This window comes from Apodemus sylvaticus, chromosome 11 (genome assembly GCF_947179515.1).
Source record: "Apodemus sylvaticus chromosome 11, mApoSyl1.1, whole genome shotgun sequence".
NCBI lineage: Eukaryota > Metazoa > Chordata > Mammalia > Rodentia > Muridae > Apodemus > Apodemus sylvaticus.
The window spans coordinates 73,829,422-73,841,852 of NC_067482.1; the positions used below are offsets into that span (position 1 = coordinate 73,829,422).

General features: G+C 47.7%; 1 protein-coding gene across 2 annotated transcripts in view; it reads right to left on the reverse strand.

Moving 5' to 3' along the window:
• Crmp1 (collapsin response mediator protein 1) overlaps positions 1-12,431 on the reverse strand; it is a 49,808-nt gene that overhangs the window by 26,915 nt on the left and 10,462 nt on the right. The gene's annotated exons all lie outside the window — the stretch shown is intronic.

The window sequence follows — 12,431 nt, forward strand, 5'->3', positions numbered from 1 at the left end:
GTGGAGGAAGCAGGGACAGGAAGCCTCCAGTGCACCTACACTGAGTTCTCTGGGCCCCTGCTGCCTACACTACCCCCCCCCCCCGTGGCTTCCACACATTAGAGAAACTAGGTCATTTGTAAAATAAAAATTTCATAAGCCACTTTTTAGTAGGATAATAATTGTGTTCAGAGAATTGTAAAAGATAATAAAAAGATTTAAAAGCATGTTCCCCTCACAAGTGGCCCGAGGCCACACATTTTGATGTTTTCGTACTGCTCGCTGTGACTGTAGACCATCCATCCTGACCTCCCCCTGCCGGAGTCACATGTTGGCTGATTTATTATTTTGGCTCCTGGTCAGGGCCAAGCTCTGAAAAGCTAAAGGACACATGGGGCGTCTGGGTCTGCTCTTCTGGGCTGACAGGTGAGAGGACAATGTTTAAGAAGCCATGGGGCTTGCCAGGGTCAGAGGGGCAAGAGTGTGTCTTCCTTCATCTGGGGTTAGGTAGGGCAGGTTCTGATGTGTAGATAGGTTAAGCAGAGCTGGCCCACAGCAGGCAATGGGAAAGGAGGCAGCTAGGAGGGAGAGATGTGTTACATAGACACACTGAAGATGGTGTGAAGCCCAGAGACAGGGAAAGTTGCTGCTTTTTTCTTCCCATTTTGCCATGGGTGTGTCCCAAGTTACAACATGTTCCTCATGATTCTGATTTTAAATGCCTACAGGATACTCTGCCTTGCAGACCCATAAGTGTGGGTTCATTTCACCAAGGACATTGTCCAGCATTAAGATTGGTTCGTTTATCTTTTTGAGGCTATCCATTTTTGCTGTGCACTCATTTGCTGTTTCCATGGCTACTCAAGCTGTGCCTCAAGCTCCCCCTCCCCTTGAGGAGGGAGAGTCTGACAGAGAACCAGAAGAATCCAGTCTCCTGAAACTGGGCCCAGACAGAACCACCTGGGGGAGAGCAGGGTATCTGAGGGGAACCTAGGAAGCTGGCAGTGGAAACAGAGAAAAGAGGCAGGTGTGAAATACCAAATACAACTAGTATGGATCCAGTTAAACTGGAACCTACCAGAACCTTGAAATCCTTAGGACAAGCTGATGATGCCAAGGACCATGATCCTAATGCTCTCTCTATCATGGTAGCTACTGTGAGAGATGAGGAGATGAGCAAGGCCAGCTAAGGAACCTGGGGCTTGCTGTGCAGAAACAAATCATCGGGGTCCTGAAGCTTGCAGCATCACTCAGACCCTACACCACAGAGACATCTGAGACAGTATCGCATATTGTCACCTGCCAGTAGAGCCTACACATCACAGCTGCTTTCTGTTTCCACAGCTCTTACAAGAGCATATGTCAAACGGGCTCTATCCATGTCTGGCTAATGTGTGCCTTGCCCCATTAGATTCTAAGTTGTTGTAGTGATACTACATTGACCAAAAATAACTCGTTGGTGCAAAGGGTTCACTTTAACTTCCAGGTTAGAAGCCACCACTGAGGGAAGTCAGACAAGGAAGTCAAGGCAGGAGCTTAGAGGCAGGAACCATGGAGGAAAGCTATTTATTAGCTTGCTCACTGACTTATGTTACATCCTATAATACCTGCCTGGGAATGGTGCCACAAGCAATGGGCTGGGCCTTCCCAAATCAATTACTAATCAAAACAGTGCCCCCACAGACTTGCCCATGGACCATCTGATATAGGGAGTCTCTCAACTAACTTTCCTTCTTCTCAGATGATCCTAGATTGTATCAACTTCACTGTAAAGACTAATCAGCACAGATCCATATATTGAAGGAGGAAAAGAAGGAAGAAGGAAGGAAGGAAGGAAGGAAGGAAGGAAGGAAGGAAGGAAGGAAGGAAGGAAGGAAGGGAGGGAGGGTAAATAGATATATTAAGGATGGATGGATGACATGGAAAATGAATTATTAGGTGGATGAAAGGATGGATAGATCAGAGGAAGATGGATGGGTGTGTGGATGTACAGATGGATGGATGGATAGAAATACTGAAGGATGGTGGATAGACGGGTATGCTGGGGTACCTGAACTGGTCCTTGAAAGATGAGTATGTGAGGATAGTGAAAAGAGATGACATCATTTGTTCAAAGGGAAAAAATATGAAGCAACCCCCAGTCCCCAACTGTAATGTCTCTAAAATGAGAGGTGCGAAGTCAGTAGTTCTCCTCCAGTCCAACCTCCTGTCCTGTGTTCCTGAAGGAGGCAGAAAAGATGTTGCAACTCCATGAGACCTTGGAGGACAGTGCAAAGCATCAGACAGAAGAGGACTGGGCCCTGAGTGTCTGGGGCAGCACAGACGCGTGGGAGGTGATGTTTCTCCAGCACCAGAAGCAGGCAAACATGAGTCACCCACAGCTGCTACACAGCAGGGAGCAGTGTCTGCCTTGTCACATTTAATAGTGGGCTTCTCAGGCACAGCCTGAAAGAAGGCATTTAAATGCAGCGTGCCGGGTCAGCCCCAGCCAGCTCTGTGTTCTCTGTGTTTCCAGAATCATAAAGCAGAGCCTGTACTCAAACACATCCCCATCTCACTCTAGATTCTGTATATGAGAGGGAGCGCCAGGGGACAGACACCAGGAAATCTGTAGGAGAGAATGCATTTCACAAGGCAAGAACTGAGATTTCTATCTGTCTTCCTTCTTGAAAATGGTTGCTACACTGCTTTTTAACAGTCCTCCCCTCTCTCTGTCTGTCTCTGTCTCTCTGTCTCTCTGTCTCTCTGTCTCTGTCTCTCTCTCTCTCTCTCTCTCTCTCTCTCTCTCTTTCTCTCTCTCTATGCATGTGGGGGAATACATGTGCATTTAGACTGTGTACACATGTATGGAGGTCTAGTGTCATCTTCCAGAATTCAGTCTTGCTCTTTTGAAACAGCCTCTCATTGGCTTGGACCCTCCCAATTAGGTTAGGCTGAGGAGCCGCAGGGATTCACCCACCTCTGTCTACCCCGTGCTGTGATTACAGGAATGCCACCATGTCAGGCTTTTCCTGTGCATTTCGGGGACCAAATTCAGGTTCTCCACACCAGCACTTACCAACTGAGCCATCACCTTTGCCTGGTTTTTTTGGGGGGGGGGCTGGGGGTTGGTTGTTTTGTTTTGTTTTGTGTATGTCTAGGGACCAAGTTTACTCTTCTACTTCAGCCCTTACCAAGTGAACCACCTTCCCAGCCCTGAACAGGAGTTTTCAGAACTGTTGATGCTAAACTCCAGTTCAGAGACACCCGGAAAGTGCCATCATGGTCTGTAGGTTCCCAGGTGTAGCAAGTTCAGAACATCCCCCCTGGTACACAGGAAGCCATCAGTCTCCTCACTAAGCCCTAACCCGACAGCATGCGAAGACTCTGAAGAACTTTGTATATAGCTTCTTCCATGGAAGCTTCACACCTCCCACGAACAGGGTAGGGGCAGTCAGGTTAGTGGGATAATATCCATAGAAGATATCCAGGAAAAGTGTGTTGACAGTTGTGTTCTTTGTAACTGATACACGGAATGGCATGTATCAGACAGATTAAACTCAGGAACATGGGTGGCCCAGCTCGGTGTAAGTAACCAAGGCTCTCGCAGGTCAGACTCAAGGACTCTTAACTTCCTGTCCATATGGGATCCACCAAACCACACTGCAGCACATTTAAAAATATCTTCATTTAAAATATCTTCATACTTTAGATTTCATGACTCCCCATGAGCAGATGAAATTTAGAAATATTATAACTCTGATCCAAGGACTTTGCATTCTAAAACTCCCTTTTCTCGTCATAAAAACTCACATGTGGGGCAGAGGAGATGGCTCAGTCAATAAAGTTGCCTGCCTTGTGAGCTCAAAAGTAAGTTCCATCTCCAGAACCCGCTTCAAGAAAGCCAGAAGTGTTATGATTGTAATCCCCACACCAAGGAGGAGGCAGGCAGATGCCTGCAGCTCCCTAGCCAACCAATCTAATACAGTCAGTGAATTACACATGAAGGAGAGACTTGGTTTCAAGAAACAAAAGGCAAATAGCACTTGGGGAATGACACTCATGGGTGTCCTGTGGCTTCCACACACATAACATACATATGTGCATACACACACACACACACATACATACACACATCACTGGGCTTAGGTTGTAGGTCAGTGAGAAAATATTTGCAGGGCATGCACAAGGACGTGGGCTCCATCTCCAGTGCAGCAAAATCGAATCAATAAACAAATAATCCCTCATGAACTAGGCACCAGGTAAGTTTTACTATACAAAAAAAAAAATCATTACATTTACATAATCTATGTGCAAGTAAATATTTTAAACATCAATGCATAAGATTCATGCATTTAAAAAAGAACATGGTAGTGTGGCCACCTCCTGTCTCAGTAAATAGACATAAAATGAAACACCTTGAGAAGACATCAGGAAGAAATTGAACTGCTGAATGGACTATTCTGGGAAGTGCTGTCTCAGTCCACAGCAACAAGAAGCAGGAGGTAGCTGTACCCAACCTGGTGCTCACCCTCACTCCGCCTTGTGTGAGAGCTATACCAGAGCAGACAGCCAACTGGGAACGACTGGAGGCAAGAACAGTGCTGAGCTCAGGCCTGGCAGATGTATAGTCTCAGCCACTTCCTGTGGCAAGAACTGTCTTTCACAGGTAACCATTTACACGTGGAGTCCTTTGGCTGGGTATAGCCGCCACATATGCAAGAAAGATTTGGCCCCAGAACCACCCACAAATGTCACACAGGTTCTCACTCCCTTGTATAAATGGTTCGGTACTGGCATCCAACGTCCCACGGATTTATGTCATCCTGGGTTATGTATAGCACTGGACCAATGGAAGCATCATGGCAATGGCCGTCAGGCTATGCTGTTAGCGGAGTATAACCTGGAGGGGGAGGGGGGAGACCATGCTAAGAGCAGATGCACATTCTGTTCACTGTTCTCCATCTGTGGTTGGCTGAAGCACGAAACACTGAGCCCATGAATGTCTGTAACCAGAGCGGGGAACGGAGAAAGGTGTGAGACCCCGGGGCCGTGAATGCTCCTCACCAGAATGAGTCTGCTCTCTGCGTGATGGTGACGAGGGAGGGTAAACTACGATGAAATGGAGGGAAGGTCACTGGTCACCTTATATTGTCCTGTGAACTGAAGGTAAGAAAAGGGGGTTGCAACATATATCAAGTGACCCCGAAACTGGGTGCCGGGACAATGTCTCCAGGAAAAGAACAAAACAAGTATATACGTTAAGGGATGCAGAATCTAATGTGATGGCATAGTCACACCACTGACGGCTTATCACTGGATATTCACAGAGTTTCCCGGGAGTTTTAAGGACAGATGATAAAATGATAGAGGAAAACATAGCATTCACCTGGAGGTACTTGGAGGAGAAATGGGTCTTCTGGGACTAAATGGCCCTGGTGCTCTCCCCGTCATGGCTGCAGTAGGGTACACACCTTCCCCGAGACCCCTGCACCGCCCCTGCCTGCATACACACAGCCGTGCCCTGCTAAGCCGCCCTCACTTTATAGCCATAGAGCCCTGTGCATCGGATCTCTGCATTCCCAAGTGCCAGCATGGGACCTCACAGGAGTCAGCAAACACATGCTGAGCAGGAGAGGCAGGTCTCAGACGGCAGCAGGGAAGGGAGGGAAGAAGAAAGAAGTGTGAAGAGGGAGGAATGAGAAGAGAACGAAACAGGAGGATCTACAAGGAAAAGAGGGGTGAATGGGGGAGGGAGACAGAAAAGAGAGGGAGCATGAGAGAGGCTGACAGATGACAGATTGCTCTCTCCTGCTTTTAGTCTCTGGAGGCCTTGCCCCACTGGCTGGAGAGGGGCATGCCCAGAGCACAGGCTCACAAAGGGTGGGGCTGCTGAATGCCTCTTTTGAAGGGTCTGTCTGAGCCCAGCACTAGGCAGCAAAACCACTTCTACTAGCAAGAGTCTTGTGAGTAGGAGGGTGGCCCAGGCCACGGGAGGGCGTCTGCTCCAAGCCCAGCATTATCTGAATGCTCAGGTACCAGAACTACAGGAGAGGGCCATGCTGGCAGGGGCCTTTGTCCTCTACACAGATCTGAAATACTTAGTGGTGCTATACTACAGAAATTAACTAAACACTTCAGACATTCTTATTCATACAACCAGAAAGTCAGTTGCATTAAGGCTCAGCTGGATATGAGTCTAGATCATAAAGCATATCTATTCCCAAGAGGAATTACATTACAGAATCCTACCTCCCACGGGGTCCTGCTCTCTTCCTACACAGTGGGAATGAAATTGAACCTTTCCACAAAGGCGGCTGCTGGAAACTGCATAGAAACCTACTATGATCTGTGAATTGTCACAGGAAGAGAAAGAGGTGCTGCCCTTGCCTAACTAAGACCTAAAATCACTGGCTGCTATTTGTGGTTATCTAAAAAAATAGCAGAGACTTAAAGCTGTCATTAGGCAAAGAAATACAGTAATTGTGTCATCAGAGAGGGGACTGGGCTGGGTTCTCAAACTATAAGTGGAAATTTACAACGCTATAAATGCAGGGAAGGGAACACTTGCATAAACAGAGGGTCCCCAGGCACAGCCCTCTGACAGTAGTGTTCTGGGCTCAAGGCAGGGATCAGTGTGGTGGGCGTTGTCCGTGGTCCTGAAACACCGTCCACATGGCACTGAGGCTCCTATAAACCTGGAGATCCCTCTCTCCCATCACCTCACCAAGCACTGTGGGTCCTTGTTGCCTTTCTTTCTGAGCTGGCTGGAACCTTTTCTAGTTTTACATCCCCACAGGACTAAAGTTAAAATGGCTTGTTTCACGACGGATGTAGTCGACTTCAAGAACTGCCAAGTCTCCTACCACCCTTTCAGCATTTTAATACTCCAAATGGTGGCTATGGGGCGCATGTTCTATCCCTTCTGGCACTCAGCTTGTGCTGAAATGACCCCCTGATGTCAATGACTGAGTGTCACCACTGGTCCTTGGGTCACAGATTCCAGGATTCACAAGCAGGGAAGACAGGAAAAGGAAGATCAAGGTAACTGAGCAGTCACTCCCAGAAGCAGGGCTTCCTTTTCACAGGAAGAGCATGCAAATGAGCCTCACAGAAACCAGGGAGGCCCCATCTTGGAGGGAATACACATGTCAGGAAATGAACACAAGCAGAAATGATTTCTCTTATGAATAGGGGGAAGTTGATGCTGGGATTACAAAGCTATAAACTCTCCAAACTCTTCCAGTGAACAAGGGTCATGTTCTAAACTCAAAAATTCAATAGGGTATATAGGTGCTCACTTATTCAATCACAGAAATAGAGAGATGGAGACAGAGAGACAGAGACCAAGACCATATCATAGCACCAAGACCAGGTCTATATGGCCTCCAAACCACTCTGTGGTGAGCTAGTTAAAAAAAAAAAAAAATCAACCCATGTGCTTTTAGCAATGTTGTCCAGATATAACAAATGACCTCGCTAAAAAAAAAAAAAAAAAAAAAAAAAAAAAAAAAAAAAAAACCTAGATCTCTGGATGTCAACTCTCTGCAACAGGTTTTGATTTTCCCCAACCTTGGTCATGCTTCATGATGGGAACACGGCAGCCCCAATGGCCACAGACCAGCCTTGAGAATAGGTTTGACCAGTAAGAGGAGAGACTTTATGCATGAGCCAAGCCGGGCTTTCAGAGGCAGGTGGTTCAGGACAGCCCTCTTTAGTCTAGTGACAAGACCCAAGTAAGTGGTTTGTGACTCAAAATGAGATGCTAGGAGGAACAAACCTGATCCAGACTGTATCCCAGAGGAAATCTAGCTGAGCACTCATGACCCTTGATGCGGCAAGTGAATAGTCAGTCACTTCTGTGAACGGAAGAGTGTGGGCACGTTGGCTATGCAGCAGTACAGAACAATGCCACAGCGAACCAACCCACATGCCGGCTGCGAGCTGAACAACCCAAACACTTCACACTGACACAATGGGGTTGTCTTCTCAGTAGCCACAGCCTCAGCCCCTCCGTACTCCCACCAGGGTGCCTGGCAGCAGCAAGTGCTACTACACAGCTACATAAATCTGTTTATTCAGTCACACAAAACCATCTTTGTGGCAGCCTACCCATCCATAGTCAGGAAAGATCCTGGGAGTGCAGACCGGTGTGGAACTTCGTCTAATTAACACCCATCTACCCTTCCTTTGCCTGGATGGAAGCAGGATGGCGTTTCCTTCTTGAATCAGAAATATGGGTGAGCCCCAAGGAATAGGGTTCAGGCCTGTTTCCACGGCAACTTGTAACAGCAGAATCTCAGGCCTTCTGGTCAGTGTTCAGGAAACACTCTCAAGTGACAGAATATCTGACTGTAAAATATTCTGCATTCTCCAGTAACCCCAGTGGGCAGGTCTTTCCTGCTGTTTCCAAAAAGACATGGGTCTCCATATTCACTTTTAATTTTTAAATTCCCGTAGGAAGCAAGCTTCATTGCTACAAATGTGGAAACTCAGAGAAGTCAGGCAGTTTACTCACATCACACATCTAAGAGATGGTGCCAGACTTTGACCCTTGTTCTCTTCAGCACCTATACTGTGACTTCCTCTGACTCCTGGGGGTCAACTATGAGTAAGGGTATCTTCACTGTTCCCAATGATGGCGCGTGGGCTCTGCCCCACTCCATCCAATGGGTTGAGCAATAATAGACCCTCCACATCTGTTGTGTCATTTCCAAGGTCACCTCATCCCATGCTTCAGCTTAATCCCTGCTGGGAATGTGGTCCAAGAAGGTAAGGCACATTAAAAAGCATTGGCCATTATGAAGGATGCTTTCTCTGGGAGTCAGACATTATGCATAGAGCCTTATCTTGCTAAGAACTGACAGTGCCTCCTGTCCTCATTATACCACTGAACATGCATGCTACTAGAGAACATGCCCATCTTCTAAGGACACCATGCAGAGTCCAGCCACCCTGACCCTGTCACGTGTGTGTGTCTAACTGTGCTTCATTACCCACGCATGACACAACTAACATAGGCTCACCTGTGGGTAACACATGGCAATGCATCTGACTAGAGTCCTTCCGTGGAGAGCTGGATCATGCTAACATGTGTGTGTTTTCAACTTCAGATCCTTCAACCTCTCATATCCTTTCTTCATCTGTCTTACCTTTTGTCACAGAACACCTGAGACTGGTGGCTCATTAAGCAGTTAAAGTTGATTTTGCTCGTGACTGTGGAGACTAGAGAGCCCAAGAGTGTGAGGCCAACCCTGTGACAGGATCTCTGTGTTATCATCCAAGGCAGAAACAGAAAGGCAGGGGAGCACGATGAGCCAGAGGTGCACACAGCTCCTTCTTGTATCCAGTCCGTCTCCACACTAACTAGGCCAATCCACAAAGAAGGGCATGGCTTCATGGAGTCACCACTTTCTGTTAGCCCCAGTTCCCTTGTTACCACCTGTGAGATCGTGTCCAACACAATGCACTGCAGATGAAGCTTCTTCCAATGTGACAAGCTATGGTAAACCGGGACCCTGGCGCTATCCACTTGAGAAAGGTCCCCACAGATAATTGACGTGCCTGTCCTGGGTTTGCCCTTACATCTGTCTCCCTGCTGCCTCTCTTGTTTCCACCACATGACAGCCAGAGTGACTTTCTGAAGCACAAACCCAACTGTCTCACCCCTCTTCACAACCTTTCGGCAGTGTCTCCTCACACAGAAAGAAGCAGGCTTCTCCATGTCTGACCTACCCTTTTGTTGCCAAGACACACCATATTTACCTATTATCACCACTTGTGCCTCTCCCTGGGCCATCTCTGAAGGATGGGCCACTTGCCAGGTCCACTCAGCCCACACATCCCAGCCTCCCCATCTTCATCCCAGTTGCCTGACTCCAGCACCACAGGGAGTCCTCCCTAGTGTGAGGTGTCTGCTCCTTTGGCTAGCACATCCAAGGCGCTCCATCTGTAGCTTTATCTGCCCTATTCCCTAAGATAGGGATCCTTTATTTGGTGCTGAGACCACGGTTTACCCCACACACACATTGCTTCTGCAGGCCGCACCCCTCCTCTGTAAATAAAAGCAGTCAGAGTTCCAACCTTATCCAGAGATCCACACATGTGGGATCACCAGGATAAGATCTAGAAGCCCGGTGCTTGCCCACACACTGAACACCAGCCTAGGAGAGCCAAGATTTGGGGCTATACATCTGCACTGAAGCATCTGGAGATGTAGGAAGAATTTTCCTTGTTTTTTTCTTTTAAATTTAAAACGCAGTGTTAGATCCTTTAAGTTTTATTTTGAATTCTTATTGCTCTATATACCCAGAAATAAAGCTCAGTTTAAAAAAAAAAAAAAGAGTGGGGGAGGGAATGCTGTAGCTTTAACTGTCAATTTGGTACATTCTATAATCATCTGAAAGAAGACTCTCAATCCTCAATGAAGGGATTGTCCAGATAAGATAGACCTGTAGATAGGCATGTGGAGAATTTTCTTGAATGTCTACTGATATGGAAGGGCCCAGCCCACTGCGGGCGGTACCATTCCCTGGGCAGATTTCTGGTGCAGTAGAAAGGAAACAAGCTGATCTGGGGCCTGCATGCAATGTTCCTCCATGATTTCTGTTGTATTTCCTTGCCTGTGAGTTCCCTGGTTAGAGGTAACACTGCATAGAGAAGCAACCAAACCAGCCTTTGATTCACTGCTTTGGTTCCTGCCCTGACTTCCTTCAGTGATGGACTATAACTTGGAAGTGTAAGCCAAACCAACCCTTTTCTTCTCTAAATTGGGAAGAAAATTTTGGTTAGAGTGTTTATCACAGCGACGGAAAGCAAGCTGGGGCGGAAAGGAAGAGAAGCCAAACACGATGCTGTCCTCCACACAAAGAATAAACTGGGGTGGTTTGAGAAGGCAACAGTCTCTGAGAGGAGCAAGGCAGAGGAGTGAGTGGGTCATTTCTCAAGCCAAACATGGGCACTTCACAAAAAGAAACACTGCCCCCCCAAGCATAGCTATCCCAGAGCAAGCCCAGCTGCCCTGTGAAGTGCGACCTCCTGTAACTCTCTGTAAAGATTCTAGAAGGGATTTTGAATTCCTGAGCAAGCTAGGAGAATAAATCATGTTGGCATTTTCCTACACAAACATGGAAAACCTCCCCACATTTATAAGGTTCCCTTCAACTTAGAGGTTACAGAATTCAAATATTTGTGTAGAATGTAGGGCTTGAGCCTTCAGGGTCTGTTATGACAAAAAGCACATTTCTACTAAAGATCTAACTTGGTGGTAGAGTCCTTGCTTAGCCTACACAACACTCTGGGTTCAGTCTCCAACAACATTCATGTCTGCACATGCGTGCATACCACCCAGGTCTGAGGATAGATACCTCGTTCTTCAAGTAGCCACCTGTCTGCTCTGTGTGGTTCTGTATCAGACCCAGAGTCCACCTCAGAACTGACCCTGTTCTGACACCGGGTCATCACTGAGTCAAGCCCCTGAGAGGAAAGGCACACATACTGTGTCTCCACTTGGCTGGGAACAGTTCTTGAGGGCATGCTCTCCATTGTTAAAGCCATTGGAAAAGCAGATCTGCCCTCTCCCCACTGCCCAGGCTGCACTCTAGAAGAGCCCTCATTCCTAAAGCCCTCCATGCCACTCTCTCTACCTTCATGACGCAAACTAGCTCAGAGCTAAGTCCACAGACAGGGTTCGAGGGAGAACCGGCGCAGCTAACCGCTCTCTCAGCCAAGAAACAAGGCTCACTGTGTGGACTCCCCTACCCACCCACGCAGCAGAATCCCTTGGATGAATGGGCAAATGTGGAGTGCTCTCGACGAGAAGCTGAGACGGGGAGGCTCTCCCAGTCTTCCGTGTTCTTATGGTAAAGTGGAACATATGGACGTTGAGAAACTAACCAAAGAGCTCACAGCTCCCCACCCTGGGAAGAAGGGTGCTCCTTAGAAAATAGAGATTTTGCTGACAAAGGCAGAGTGCTAGGGTGAACCTGATCTAGGAGAGCACTCTGGGCTCCTGCAGCAGAGGGCTGAGTAAAGTCTATAGGACTGGGAGCTTCACACAGCCCAGCACCAATGTGCTCCTTTCATATGGATGTGTGCACGTATCCATCAGATAACGTGTGTGGAGAGTCAGATGCTGACGGGGGATGTCTTCCTCAACGGCTCTCCACCTTATTATTTGAGACAGGATCTCTCATTGAACCTGTAGCTCATGGATTTGGTTAGGCTCTGGCTAGTGAGCTCTGGAGATCTGCCTGTCTCACCACCTGGTACCCCACGCAAGCCCCAGAGCTGGAGTCACAGATAGATACCACCTAGAGTAACTCCTAGAGTGCCACCACATCTAGCTTTTTCACGGGTGTTAGGGGTACAGACTCAGATCCTCGGGCTTGTGTGGCGAGCATTTTACACACTGAGCCACCTCCTCAGCCCAACTCGTGTTTGTTGAGTCACGTTCCATGTCAAGTATGCCAGCT